Here is a 13,854-nt window from a genome sequence, read left to right as displayed (position 1 = left end):
CAGAGGCTAATGGGAGGAGCTCAGTAAAATGTGTAGGATGAACAGATGTGCTTCTTGTCAGGATTCATCATTGTAAGATGGTTCAGACAGCTGCTTAAAAAAGAATCTTGTTTTGTGTGGTATTTATCATATTCCTGATTTCCAAGCCACAGTCGTGTATTTCTTTTTTTCCAGGATAGTAATCTTTACAAGAGTATGTTACATTAATTGGGCTGTCCCTGTAGGGCAAGACAGTCCCTTGAGTACCATTTAACCATTGCAATGGTAATTGTGGTGGATTCTAGCTGGCCTTCCTTTTCTTTTTGTTCAAACATACAAAAAATACAAATGTTTGGAAAAATACAAATCGAAACGCTTTCTTCTTCTCATTTCATGAACTCAAAAGTGTTACAAAAGACCTTTCTTAGCTTTCTTACGACCTTCATCTCCAATCTGAGCATGTCGTGTGTGACTTTTGGGTCAGAGTTCACTTTTATGTTTTGGAACTTTTATCTGGAAAAACCACGGGAAAACTACTTTTAGTTTGGATGCCATGTGATCAGTATAAAAGGAGATCCACGCAGAGCTGAGGATGAGTTCCATCCATTTATTTTTCTTGATTTTCTTATGATCTGAAGTGCAGCTTTGCTGATATGTTCTGATATTGGCATCTGTGTTTACCTGATGTCTGGCGTGAGTGGTTTGAAAATCGAAAAGATGCATCTTGAAATTTAACACGTTCTGAATTTTAAATTCTGGATAAACGGTTGGCATGAATGCGGTCCTCCCCAAAATAAAGGGAGCAGTGTGGTCAACAGTTCTTGAAGTGGCACAACAGCTGCAAAGAAATTTGCCAGCCCTCATTGTGAAGAGAGTAGGAATTGAAGTGTATAACTCCTTGTATAGCCTGAGGCAGCTGAGATTGCTATGCTAGGTGGCTTTTTTTACCCTCTCTGCACTTTTATCTCTATTGCAATCACTGTGAGTGACTCCCTGGAGGATGGTTGAATTACAGAGAGGCTGGGGATGTTTGATTTGATGCATTTCATCCTGCATTAGGATACGTCTGTCCTGATCTCTAAACGGAGAATGAGAACTGGAATGGCTGTCAAGGGGCAGTATAGCTAGCTCTGTCGATAATAAAACCAGCGAACGACCATCTGAGTAGGACATGAAGATGAGTTGTGAAGAACTGTTCATTAATCTTGTCATCATAAACCAGTCAAAATGCTCTCGTTCCCAGAACACAGTGACATATGTTTCTTGGTTGAAAAACACAAGTTCTGGACAGAGACTGATGTCTCAGGCAAAGCTGCAGCATGTATTTGAATTTTCTTATTAATACAAAGATAGACTTGTCTCCGTGATGTTGTCATGTTGTTATGTGAATATGTGCCATGTTTTATTTGATTTTAAGGAAGTGCATTTTTTCAAAGCATTCCAATGAAAAGGCATTGACATTCTTAATTATGTCTTCACAAAGGTTTATCTTCTGTTATTAGTATAAAAATTAAACAAATTTTAGCATCTAATTTTGTACGAGACCCTTGTTTGTGTGGGTTTCCTCCCGATTCTCCGGTTTCCTACCATTTTCATAGACATGGTGGGTAGGTTAATTGGCTTCTGGTAAAATTGGCCCTGGTGTGAGTGTGTCTGTGTTTGTGTCTGTGTGGGCCCTGCGTTCCATCCTGGGTGTAACCTGTTGGCATCTGTTGCTTGCCGGGATAGGCTTTGCTTCACTTCCCCACAAACCTGTATTGGATAAAGTGGTTGGAAAATGAATGAATGAATGAATGAATGGATGGAAGAAGGGATTTGTGAAACGTCATACTCCCTTACTCAGAGATTTTGATGGCATTAAAGCTTTTAGCATAAAAGCCTTTACTAGGCACGCAGTACAATAGGGAGAGTCCACTTCTAAGTGGAAGTGCTGTCCTTACAAGAATCCCAAGGGCCTGTCATTGGAGTGCACTTGACTTGTTTTTGTGCGGACAGGAACTTCAGCCCTGTTTCCTGAAATAGCATCCCCCGTAAGAATTCCGAATCAGGTAGCTAAAGTTCAAGAAAAAGAAAGGGTCGATGCAGAATTTGCCAAAGTTATCTTGATTTGTCACTGTGAAGATCATTGAGCACGGGATACCAGAAGCACAGAAGGAAGGCGGTGCAATAGCAAGGAAGTGTTCCATACTGGAGATGATGGGAGGAAATGTGTTAAGAAGAAAAGAAAGTACAAGGTGTTTTGAAAATGACCCCTGAATCAGTGAAGCGGTGGAATAAACAGTGTTAACCAGCTTTTGTCTGCAGTGGGGTGCTGTTCCTATCAGCAGGTGAGCACATGGTTTGTCTGACTGAATGTTTCTTTCCCAGTTGCTCTGCAATCACGGCACATCAGCATACATTAGGAAACCAAGCATGACGATATTTAAGACTGGCACACAAGGACCAGTTTCGTGACTCAAATAGAAATGACTTCTGAAGCTGAAATGTTTAGATCAGATTCAGGTCAACAAGTGTGCAATCGTGCATCTGTATGTTTATCAAACGATAACTTTAAAAAATATATTTTTGTGGAATAAGAATTGTGTTCCCCCCCCCCCCATCTTCCTAAACAATGAGTCTTGATTTTTCATGTGTACAGTTAGTTTTTTTTTAATCAGACTGTAACAGTCTGTATAAATTTTATATATGTATAAGTTGACTGTATAAATTGTACTTGGCTGTATCGGTTCCTAAAAGTCTTAACTTAAGAGACAGAAGATTCTGTCTGTTTGCCGAAATTTATCATAAATGTGCAATAAAACAAGATTTGAATACACCGACAATGGCCATTAATGGGAGGTCAGCATTCCAAAATATTTGATTTACAGCCTTCTATATTGCATTGCAGGCATGATCTTTGTTACTCTGTTTTATTGTTTTTTTTAAGTTTCTGACATTGCATTTAAAGCAAAATTTACAGCATGTAAAACAAATGAGAAAAGTTCTATAAAATACTGAATTGACAGAACGGAACTTTAAGGACTTGGTGAAAAATGAGCAAGAAACTAGTATGAATCTTGATACAACTCCACATAACACACAGCTTCATAAAGCAAAGGGAAAAACGTGGCGAAAAAACGCTCCTTTTTTTGAAGGAGGTAACCTCTGCCTTGGATTTCTTGTACAGTATATACCCTATTATTCTGGATTATTGAAGGTCTTGTATTGGAAGATTAGAAAATTAGATCCGAAGTTTTGCAACTACAGTACCTATACCAAGAGCGTGTACTTTGCAACTATAAATGAGTACTCCTGCATACTTTGGTGTAAACTTAGAGTTGAAGTTGTAATTTGGCAAAGCAGCTGCTGGTTATGCAAAACACAAAAATGCTCATGAGTGTAAGTTGCAGAGGAAGCAAGAGAGAGCTCCTGTAAGTCAAAAGGGACATTGCTCTTGCAGTTTCCTGAAGAGATTATTAATCTTATGGAACCATGATCCCGTGGATAGTAAGAGGTACTCTTTCTTTATAATGTTAGCAATACGAGACAAAATCCAAGGGCTTGAAAAGGGATTAATATAAAGTAATGCGCCATCTGCTCTTAAAATCCCTGTTCCAAGAATGGAGACAAATGTATACATTCTTTTCTGTGAAACCACTTGCTGAAAAGCTTTTCAGGCCTTTGCTAAGGATAAATATGGAAATACCGTCACACAGTGTCAATGTTGCATTTGACACTTACTGTCATGCTGGAATCTATTCTGTACTATAATATGGGAAAAATCAAACTATACCTCTTTGACCTGTATTTCATATTCTCCAATGTGTTGATATTCTCCAAGTGTTTGTTTCATACACTTCACGTTTGATTCATATACTTCACATTTAACAGTATTAATTGCTGACTGAATAGTTTTGACAGAAATGAAATATTATTTCACAGGTGTAAAAACATCTTCAGGATCCAAAGTTGTCGATATACAAAGCCCATACTTAAATAGCTAAACTGATTTCTTTTCTATATTTGCCACATGTATAGTAGTGTCTGGTTGTTACTGTTTTTATTTTGAGTTTTAAATTTCCATTGATAAGGTGAAAAGGATTCAATTAACATCAAAATATTCACCTTCTTGTGATTGGGCATATGATAAATTGAGGGGTATTGTGGTATAGATAACTCAATTTCCATGACCAGTCATAATGTAGGATATGCTAAAGCAAATCTGTGTTTCAGAGGTATGAGAAAACATATTATTTTGCTTGATCTATTTATATTTCTTTTGTAAGCCGATTGCTATGTGGATTCTATGTTTTACATGGAAATTTCTCTCTGCCTTATGCTGATGGAATTAAACAATAAACAAGCAGCAACGTAATGTTGGAAAATAAATTGGATGTTTCTGCATACTGGAGTGTCAGGCCTGTTTGAGAATAGTGGGGTTAAACACGTGATTCACACACAGGTTTTGGGAATGTGGATCGAATGAATATTAGCAACTACAGTCATTTCATTTTCAAGAAACTAGGAGGAATACCCAATCGCAGCATGAATTGTTCTGTCCCTTCATCAAAGAAAAACATTCTGAAACATTTATAAAGGCCAGACAAGGACATTGCCAACCTGTTCTGTACAGATGATTGTAGGACTCAAGGCATGTTATTTTTTTCCACCTGGCAAAATGTTTTCACAAGAGGAAGCAGTCTGGTTTGAGTTTAAATGTGGTGCTATTACAGTTTGCATGACTACAATACTCTTAATTCATATTTGTCTGGTTTGTTTTGCTTACATTGCTTTTTTTTCCTAAATTGAGTTATCACGTCAGGGAGCTCAATTGGAAAAAACAGCTGCTTTGAATGATCTAAACATCAAACATCAAATACAGTTATTTTAATGATCTTCTTTGTGAATCATTTTATCAGGAAATGTGCATGTATTTACAGGGATGTCTTGCATAACATACACCCGCAGGTCATGCTAATTTTCAGCAAACCACTTTACTGCACTTTTGACTGGGTGACTCGAGCTGGTCTTTGCAGTGACAAGCAAGGATGTAATTCCTCGCAGTAGTGAACAGCTCCCCCTTCCTTATGCGGCAGTGCTGACGCACGTACAGGGTGTACCTTTGTGAAGAAAATGATGCATGATCACTCTCCCTGAGTACAATGGAAAAGGTCACCACAGTAGAGTTTGAACACACAGCTCAAACACCCAGTGCCTTATTGTAACTAAGAGAAAAATCTTAGGAATGAGATCAATTGCTGCATTTTTCTTAATGTTTGAGTGTCCGAGAAGATATTTCTATGGAGTTGCTATCTGTTGTCAAGGATCACAGGTGGCAAGGATGGATTGCAAACGCTGTATCTCTGCTAAGCAACCGTCCAGCTGCACGTCATGGGAGCTTTCATGATCACCACGATCACCACTGTGGAGAGTAGAGCCCTCAACTACAACTCACTAGTCCTGTTCAAGTCAGTTGAACTACATAACCCACTGCACTAGTCCTGATCAAATCAGTGAACTACATAAAACAGACATTCAATACACCGACTGCTGGCTTGGCAAAGCCCTCTAGCATAATGGAGAGTTACCACAATACGTTCTGTAAATACTGTACATAAAGCAATTTAAGATTTCAGGAACCGTGAAATAATTCAGTGGATTCATATTCATGTAATAAATAGTGTTGACAGGATAGATTACCAACCATGTTTCCACAAAATCTGTTCTTCCTTTTTCAAACCGCTTCATCCATTTCAGGGTCATGGGGGAGTCTCATTAAGCAGTGGGCGCAGGGCAGGATGTATCCCAGACTCCACACCAGCCCAATGTAGGACAGACAGACACCCCCACACCCAGGCCAATTTTCCTAGGAGCCAGTTAACCTACCAGTATGTTTTTCTGCCTGTGAGAGGAAACCAGAGTAACCGGAGAAAACCCACTTGAACATGGGTAGAATATACAAATTCCAGGCAGAGAGCTCCCCGGGTCTGAAACTGAATCCAGGACCTCAGCAATGCAAGGCAACATTGCTAACCACAGTGCCACTGTGTCACCCTTCTTCACAAAATGATGAATAAATGAAATTGAGCTAGTGATCTGGAGATTTGTTACATTTTTAATTTAGGAGAAAATTGCAAGCTGTTCTCAAAGAGAATTCGGCCTTCATCTCAGACCTGTTGATTGTAATGTGTGTCGGTTGCCAATTACCTTTTGGCGAGAAGCTTTCCTTACCTAACTAACCTGACGTCTGTGGGACCTGCATTTATAGTGAAAGATCTGATCGAGAAAATAAGGGACCAATGCCATACACATCTGCATTTGAAAACAAGTGATAAGGAATAAAATCAAATTCCGTTTCTTGTTGTGAAAAATAATTCTGTACATTTTTAGTGCATTGCCTATTCTTTACAGGAAGGCACACTAAGGAACCTGCAGATGTTAAAGAGAAGTTTCTAAAAATTCATGAATTGACTTTGCATTAGGGATGATGGAGTGCTTTTAAAGCCCGAGGCCTTATTGACCTAGCCATTGACATGATAATTAGAACATTAGCACAAACACTAAACCTTTATTTTGCTTGAGGTTGTTCACATGTGCAGCTCCTCTCTCTCCTGCAAATGAATGATCTGTTATGAACTATACCAAATCATAGATAACATTATATTTTCTTATAACTTGAAATATTTACCAAGGCCTCAAGCAGTAGTGGACTTAAAGCACAAACTTCTAATCGCTGGGATAAAAAAAGCATTATCGTACTCTTGTCCAAGGGATTAAAATTGTCCAAAATAGTGATGTTTACAGTCAAACTGCTTACAGCTTTGTTGAATTCTTGCGATGAGGCTACACTCTAATGGGTCTGTTCTAAGAGATTAAACGTTTTTGCCTGTATCTTTTCTTTCTGCCTTCTAAGAAACAAAGTTTAATCTGTGAATTGATCAAGAATGAAAATCGGAAATCACCTGCTTACGGGCAACTCCATTTATTCACTTTTGGATGCCTTTATTAAATAAATCGATAACAAAAGTGTATGCCACTTAGAATTATGTAAAGGACCCAGTTAAGGATTAATCCCATTTTTAAACTCTGTTCATGTCGAGGTGACTAATTGAACATAATTGGCCATTTTGGCGACACCTGTCTGTCAAATGCATTGCAGAAAATGAGAAATGAACAAGCTTAAATACATTAAAGGGAAGCACAGCCAGTGAAGCAAAATTCTGTCTTCATTCAGAATTAAGCATGACTCACCAAGGCAGTAGATCTCATAAAATACAATTCATTTAAATACACTGTTTGTGTTTTGTTTTACTATATCCTGCGAGGTTAATAGTCCTTTGGGGCTGATTTTACACCATTTTCTCTACTGCTTGCATGCAGATTTCCAGAAAATAGATTGGTGCAGTAGCACTCCAAAAGTCTGTGGAAAAATATAGCAATCCCCAGCTCTTTAAAATTTCACAGCTTTTACAGTTTTGTAGAGTGCTAATAGAAACATTTAAACCTAGTGCTCTGCGCTGTCTTTATTAAAATGGTTCAAGTCTTTTAAGACTCAGGTGACTGTTTAATACAAAAAGAACATGATCTCATTGTCTGTTAATGTCAAAAATATGCTTAACAACCTGGGGATTTTTGTATTAATTTCTTTCTTAAGCAGTCTTCTGGGACAGATCCATGCCAGTTTGTTAGTGAAAACTTTAGTGATAATTTTCCCTTCCAGGCATGTTATCTGAGCCTTTATTGTCTGTTAGATGTACATAATTGTTTTGTTAGTTATATGCAGTTGTATAGATGTGCTTGTGGTCGTCTGTATTTAGTGGAATTTGGTAAGATTACTGCCAGCATCAAGCTCGTAACAGTATTTCCTCTCAAATACATTGTGCTCCAAGAGACCAGATTCATGATGCAGTTGGGAAGAGATGTTTGGTTAATAGCATGAGATTTACAGCATGGATAAGATTATTTACCTCTAAAACTGTTTTGCATTTGGCTTGCTATTCATTTATGATTGGATTCCCACACCGTTTGTGAATGTTTTGCCTTCATTTCGAGAGCTTTGTATAAAAAATTGAGCTGTTCTTCTGTAGTAAGAAGTTGTATATGCAGTAGTTTCTGCATTTTATCTAAGAGTTTTAAAGTGTGAATTCTGATTTTCATCTTGGCTAAACTGATGCTTTCTATATGATTATGTGTATCTTCATGTGCTTTACAAACGGTTCTCCATTTCTGACACTGTGGCATTTTTTACTGACTCTACAATTGTGTTTGTTCTAAAATCCTTTAATGTCTTTACTTCTAAATTAAAAAAAAAAACGGAATGGAATTATCTGTTACTGGATGTGGGGTAGAACCAATAGTACATTTGATTCAGTGATTCATATCACAGTTAAGTGTGGAATAGCAATAAAATTCCAAACAATTATTCATTATATTTAGCTCATTTGACAACCAGTAGATCTTCAGTCATTCTTGGATGTGATTACAATGTAATCAAGCCATTTTCTGTTATAACAAATTTGATGTTGTAAATGAAATGAAGATCTTTAAACATTGTTTTAATTAAAAAATGGCCATCTGATCTTTGGAAATGGAAGATGTAAGTCTCATTTGTTAGAGTTATCAATAATGAATGTAAATATAAGTAACGAGAACCCTTATCCTTATTAATGTTAGCCAAAGAAGCCCTTAAGAAGAAGCAGAACTTCAGTTCATCTTGTCATTGATAGTGAAACAAATCACTGTGTTGCTTCCTCCAAGCTATAGCTGTACAGACTAATGAACAAGAGCTTTTCTAATTCTTTTAGAGTGAGCGACCTTTTAATTTGCTGCAGTACGCAGAGCATTGTTCAGGAAGCAGTGACTTTCTTCCCTCGCTGTCTGTCCTTATCCTCTCTGGCCAAAAAGCACACACTAATTCATTTGATTGTCCAACACCTTCCTATGAAGATATCTGCGTGTTCTTTAATTTTTTTATGCATTTCATTTTCCTGTCATGCTGATAAAAGAAAGATGCGTATGTTCACACAAGAGGTGCAACACTTTTGAAGTCAAAGTTCCATTATAGTTTCCTTTAGTCGTATAGGAAAAAATGATTTTTTTTTAGTAGTAAAGATTGATTTTTCCAACCACTAATTCTTTCTTTAATAAAAAATCAGTTTCTTTAAACAAGAAAGATTAATAAAGTCATTGTAAAAAATATGGAAACACCAATACAGAGTCACTTAATACTTTAGGTTGTTGGGCCACCATGTGTGGCTAGTCTGGCATGAATGCACAATGGTGTAGAGTTTACTAGCATCTAGAGTTCTGCAGGAGGTTTCTGCAGATCTACTCAGATCCTTGACTTATGGGTAATGTCAGTGTCACACCCAACAAAACACAGGGTGGCCACTCATGCTTTGTGGATGCGGGGCTTTCATCCTGGAAGACATTTCTTCTGACAAAAAAAGATTCGGCAAACTTGGGTGAAGATGATTAGTAAGTACCATGAAAAAACGATTAGCATTGACCTAATCTTCGAAGGGGATGAGTGCACTCAAACCAAGCCTATAAAATGTACTACGCAACCTTATGGAACCACTAGAACCTATTTCCGTTAGAACCAAACACTCAGCGCTGTAGAGTTCTTGAGGTTGGTGCCACATGTGCACCTGTCTGTTTGTAGAGAACACAGGGAAGGATGATTGATCTGACCGTATCCCATTTCTCTACTACTCAGTAGTTCATTACCTTTGCTGTATGCACCTCCGGACTTGCAGACCTGCACTGCCTAGTGCAGGGGTCAGCAACCTTTCAGAAAGGGGCGTGCCAAGAGCCCATGCCCTTGTTTTTATGGATTTGCATGCATTATGTGTAATGTCAATAATAACCATTCTTGCATTTTGATTGATACAAATTTAGCATTAAAATATAATAACATCTCAAATTAATGGAAGGGCTTTCAAGTAGGGGGCTACGTCAACATGCGTAGGCTGCAAAGGAGCAGGTAAAGGTTCATTCCATGCTGAAAGGAATGTTAGATCCAGAATGAATTCAGCATTTTGTTTTCACTCCATGTTCTTGGATTTAATTTAAATGATCCGTAGTCTCTGTAGTATTGAGCAGTATGCTATAAACTGGGAGCCAAGGGTTAAGCCATGTAAGACACACCAGTAGGTCTCAGAGGAGACAAGGGTCATATACCTTCCTATTTAAAGGGGAAACCTGGACATTTATTGAGGGGATGAGCCTGGCTCAGTGTTTCAGGGTTTATGGAGGAGGAATGGAGTTCCAGGGGCTCCAGGGCATTATAGAAGACTCAGAAGAATTGATCCACAGGAGATGAAGAGCAGATATTTTAAGTAATACCTCAGGACTGAGTAGGCTCCTCCGAAAGGGGCCCACCGGTGCATCATAGGAGCTCCGAGGGGTTCCGCAAGCCAAGGACATCGACGGGACACCAAAGAGTGCACTCCTAATTTGATGATACTGCATGTTGTCTCTGAGTTTCATGTTATGGCAGTGTATCATGTGCTCCCACTCGCAGTACAGTAAATCCATCCCACACTCACCCGCAACAGAGACAAAATGTCCTGTGCCCACACCAATTTGGCTAGGTCCCGCAGGATCCGAATCCAAAGATGGGAAATTGGTCCTGGGCTCCAGTCTAGTACACATACTGTACAAATGAGGCCCCCCAATGATAACAGTGTTGGTCAAGAAGCAGTTCACCATGTCCTGTTGTAGGATTAAAGTGTTCAAAAATGGTCTTATTTGTGTGTGTCAGTTTTTTATTTTCGAGCTACGCAATTTCCACAAAACCCTTGTTTGAGCAGGCCAGCTAATAAGCACATTGCAGTTACTGCATATGCATGGAGGAGTGTGTTATATATGTATTAAATGGGTCACTTTGATACTGTTCACTATGCTAATTATCTTTTTGAACATTCCACAGATCTGAGTTCAGTGAGTGCGTGACTAGCCAGGTTGCTTTGAAGTAGCTTGTGTGTAGCTTAAAACAAAATCATGTTTGATAAGAGTGCAAGAATCATTTTACTACAGATGGATTTAGATCAAGTCTTCTAATAGATGTTCAGATGGCTTTTGTCTGATCATATCAGTTTGGTTTTTCCCACCAGGCCTCTGTAAGCAGATTTTAGCTGTGACACCTTTGCTGTGTTTCTCTGATCATCCCTTTCTCTCTCTTGGCAGAGAACACATTCCATCATGTATTCCAAAAAAATGCACTTGTTTTAAAATATATATTTTAATTAGCTCATATTTATCGGTAACTCTGGCTGTATTTCATATATTATTTACAGATTCAGGGTTTCCAGTTTTGAGTTGTAACAATTGTTTACACCAGAGGTAATTTACAATTGCTGTTACTATTACTTTTCAGAATGTTGGAGCTTATTTTTCATTTGTGTGTCATTCTTTTGTGTTTTTTAGGGTAAACAGTTCAATTCTGGTTTAATGTGTCTTGATTGATGGCTGAAGTAGTTCAAGTAGGTGTGTTTCCTTTCTTCTCTTTTCAGCATGGAATAAACCTTTACTTGTTCCTTGATTTATGGCTGTTAGGCCACAAAATGTGTTACTTTGGAAAAGGCATAATCTTTCTATAGGCACTGTATATTTACTGTATATGTAGAAAATTGTCATAGAAAATTGTACTCTATATGTTGCTGATGTAGCAATTTACAGATTTTCAAAATCAGGAAAGCGATATTAAAATCTGAACTGTTTGTGTAAATTCTCATGTTCCCAAATTATCTGTGAAAAAAATGTACAGGTCAAACTAATCAAACTGCCAAGAAGTTTTTAGTATTATAGACTAAACACAGATCTGTAGAAAGCAAACCATGCAATTTTTTTTCAGCTGTCTTTTGTGAAGTTTGGTTTCTTGTAATATTCTTATGTACATCATCACATTTTTGCAGTTCGGTGTACCTTAAAGCAATGCGAAAAAAGATAAAACCCTTTGTTAGCAAAAACATTTTATTTGATCTTACCTGGTTGCACTTTGTCTTAGCTGTTTTCATGCTTATGCAAGCATTTGTTCAACGTTTCCCGCTGTAGGCCTTTATGAGGTAACATAATTTTACATTGGCGATCAATAGTGGTTTTGCACGAACGTGTAGAATAGGTATTTGCTTTTTTTAAACTGTGTTATGCGGTGAAACTACTAGTAAGTGGTGCTAGCTAGTCATGTTTGTGGGATTATGGAACAAGCTTGCCCACCCATGATGTTGAAGCTGATACCCTGGCTTCTTTCAAGAAGCAGCTGAATGAGATGCTCGGATGAATTAGCTGCCGACTACCAAATGGACAGGATGAGTCAAATGGCCTCCTCTCATTTATATCTGTCATTGTGTTTGAAAACAGGAGGGAAATAAGAAAAACGGTATGTGCTTTTCTTATTGCATTCTGTTTTTGTAATAACATGCACATCAGTGGAGAAAAAAGGCTCCATTGTATATACCTTCTATCTGTGCTTGAGCTAGCGCTACGAGACTTGTCGTAGTCGTGCTGCATAGTATCACATAAGATGATACCACGTGTTGTTAACTGACTTCAACCCATCTGTTCAGGTTCTGCACCATTTACCTTCATAAGAGATTTCACGAAAATGATGACACATTTTCCCTAAGTAATGATGTGTTTAAACATGAGAGATCCATTCTGTTTATGTAATTGATTGTCATTTGGGTCCAGTTACTCATTATGTCAAAGATGTTCAAGCCTGGCTAACAGTCTGCTTCAAATTGTTATGCTTCATGCCACGGCACTGCCAGAATTCTGTTGTACAAACTCCATGTGCATTAGGAATAGCTTTTTTTTTACTGGTTCCCGTTTCAGCTTCAGTGTCTGTTCAGTATTAAAAACTCTTGGCATTAGCTTACAAAATTGGAAGAATATAAAGCAGTTGTTTTGATAGAGCTATGGACAACAGGAATTGTCCCTAGGAAAGAAGACACCTTGCCTTTTCTTATGAAAATGCTGACAGTGCATAAAAGGTTAAAGGGCACATAAGTCTGTTTTAAAAATCTAACTTGTTTTTCTTTACCATGGTCTTGAAAAAGTGCTTTCATCTTTTATAAAGATATTGTTTATGTAACACTTGCTGCACAGTGTCAAACTACTTATCTCAAAATCTTGACATCTGTCAAAATAAAGCATTTTGTTGACAGCCAGACAACATCTGAAATGGTGAAAACAGGGTTCTGTGAAAATTTAATGCATTGTTACCTGCAGAAAACATTACTTTATTGAAAAGACCATTTCAACCAAATGGAGGTACAGTAACTACCGCACCTTCATCATGTAATAGCAAATAATTGGGTGCAAAACTGCATATTTTATTTCAGAGAACAGAGCATACAAAGTGGCCAGATCTCTAGGATATGTGTGCCTTTGTACTAAAATTCCATTTACAAATCCTGCATTGGGGAAAAAACCTTTTCAACAGATCAGTTTTTTTGAACAGATCATTTTGAATTCAAAAAAGGCAAAAGTTGAAATTTTGAATACCTATTCCACGGAAAAAGAATCTTTCTTAGCACTTTTTTTTGAAAACCTCACATATCTATATTAAATTGTTCAATTGTTTGAACGGGTGAGTTTTCCAGAACCAAGTGTTCTGATAGTCCAATGCTGAAGTCGCTCTGCATTTCTGCATCTGTCTGAAATGCTGAAAACAGGGTTCTGTGAAAATTTAATCCACCGTTTTGTGTCAATGTCCATTGTTAAATGTCAATTGAGTACATGTGTGGAAAAATGCGGATGATTATTTTGTAGTTTTTTGGGAAAACAATAGTGTTGGTAGTGAAACCTTTGTAACATTTTCTGTGAAAATGAACAATAGGGACTTTTGTCAAATTCGAGCATGTTTCTCATCTACCAAGTGTGTTTGTCCTC

The 13,854-nt window shown here is 37.8% G+C and overlaps 1 protein-coding gene across 7 annotated transcripts in view; it reads left to right on the top strand.

The window, feature by feature from the left end:
* Window positions 1-13,854, top strand: part of LOC148821874 (double-stranded RNA-specific editase 1-like) — a 169,001-nt gene that overhangs the window by 72,395 nt on the left and 82,752 nt on the right. For 2 of the 7 annotated variants that reach the window (XM_088929959.1, XM_088929955.1), the window contains exon 4: window positions 11,389-11,448. The exons of 4 other annotated variants lie outside the window; for them this stretch is intronic. The gene's annotated coding sequence lies outside the window, so the exon portion shown is untranslated. The remainder of the gene's footprint in view (window positions 1-11,388; window positions 11,449-13,854) is intronic. One more of the 7 variants, XM_088929956.1, reaches the window with a different exon arrangement.

This window comes from Atractosteus spatula, chromosome 13, assembly GCF_055471065.1.
Source record: "Atractosteus spatula isolate fAtrSpa1 chromosome 13, fAtrSpa1.hap1, whole genome shotgun sequence".
Classification (NCBI taxonomy): Eukaryota; Metazoa; Chordata; class Actinopteri; order Semionotiformes; family Lepisosteidae; genus Atractosteus; species Atractosteus spatula.
Note: the sequence above shows the minus strand (reverse complement) of the source record. Positions and strands in the feature narration are given on the sequence as shown.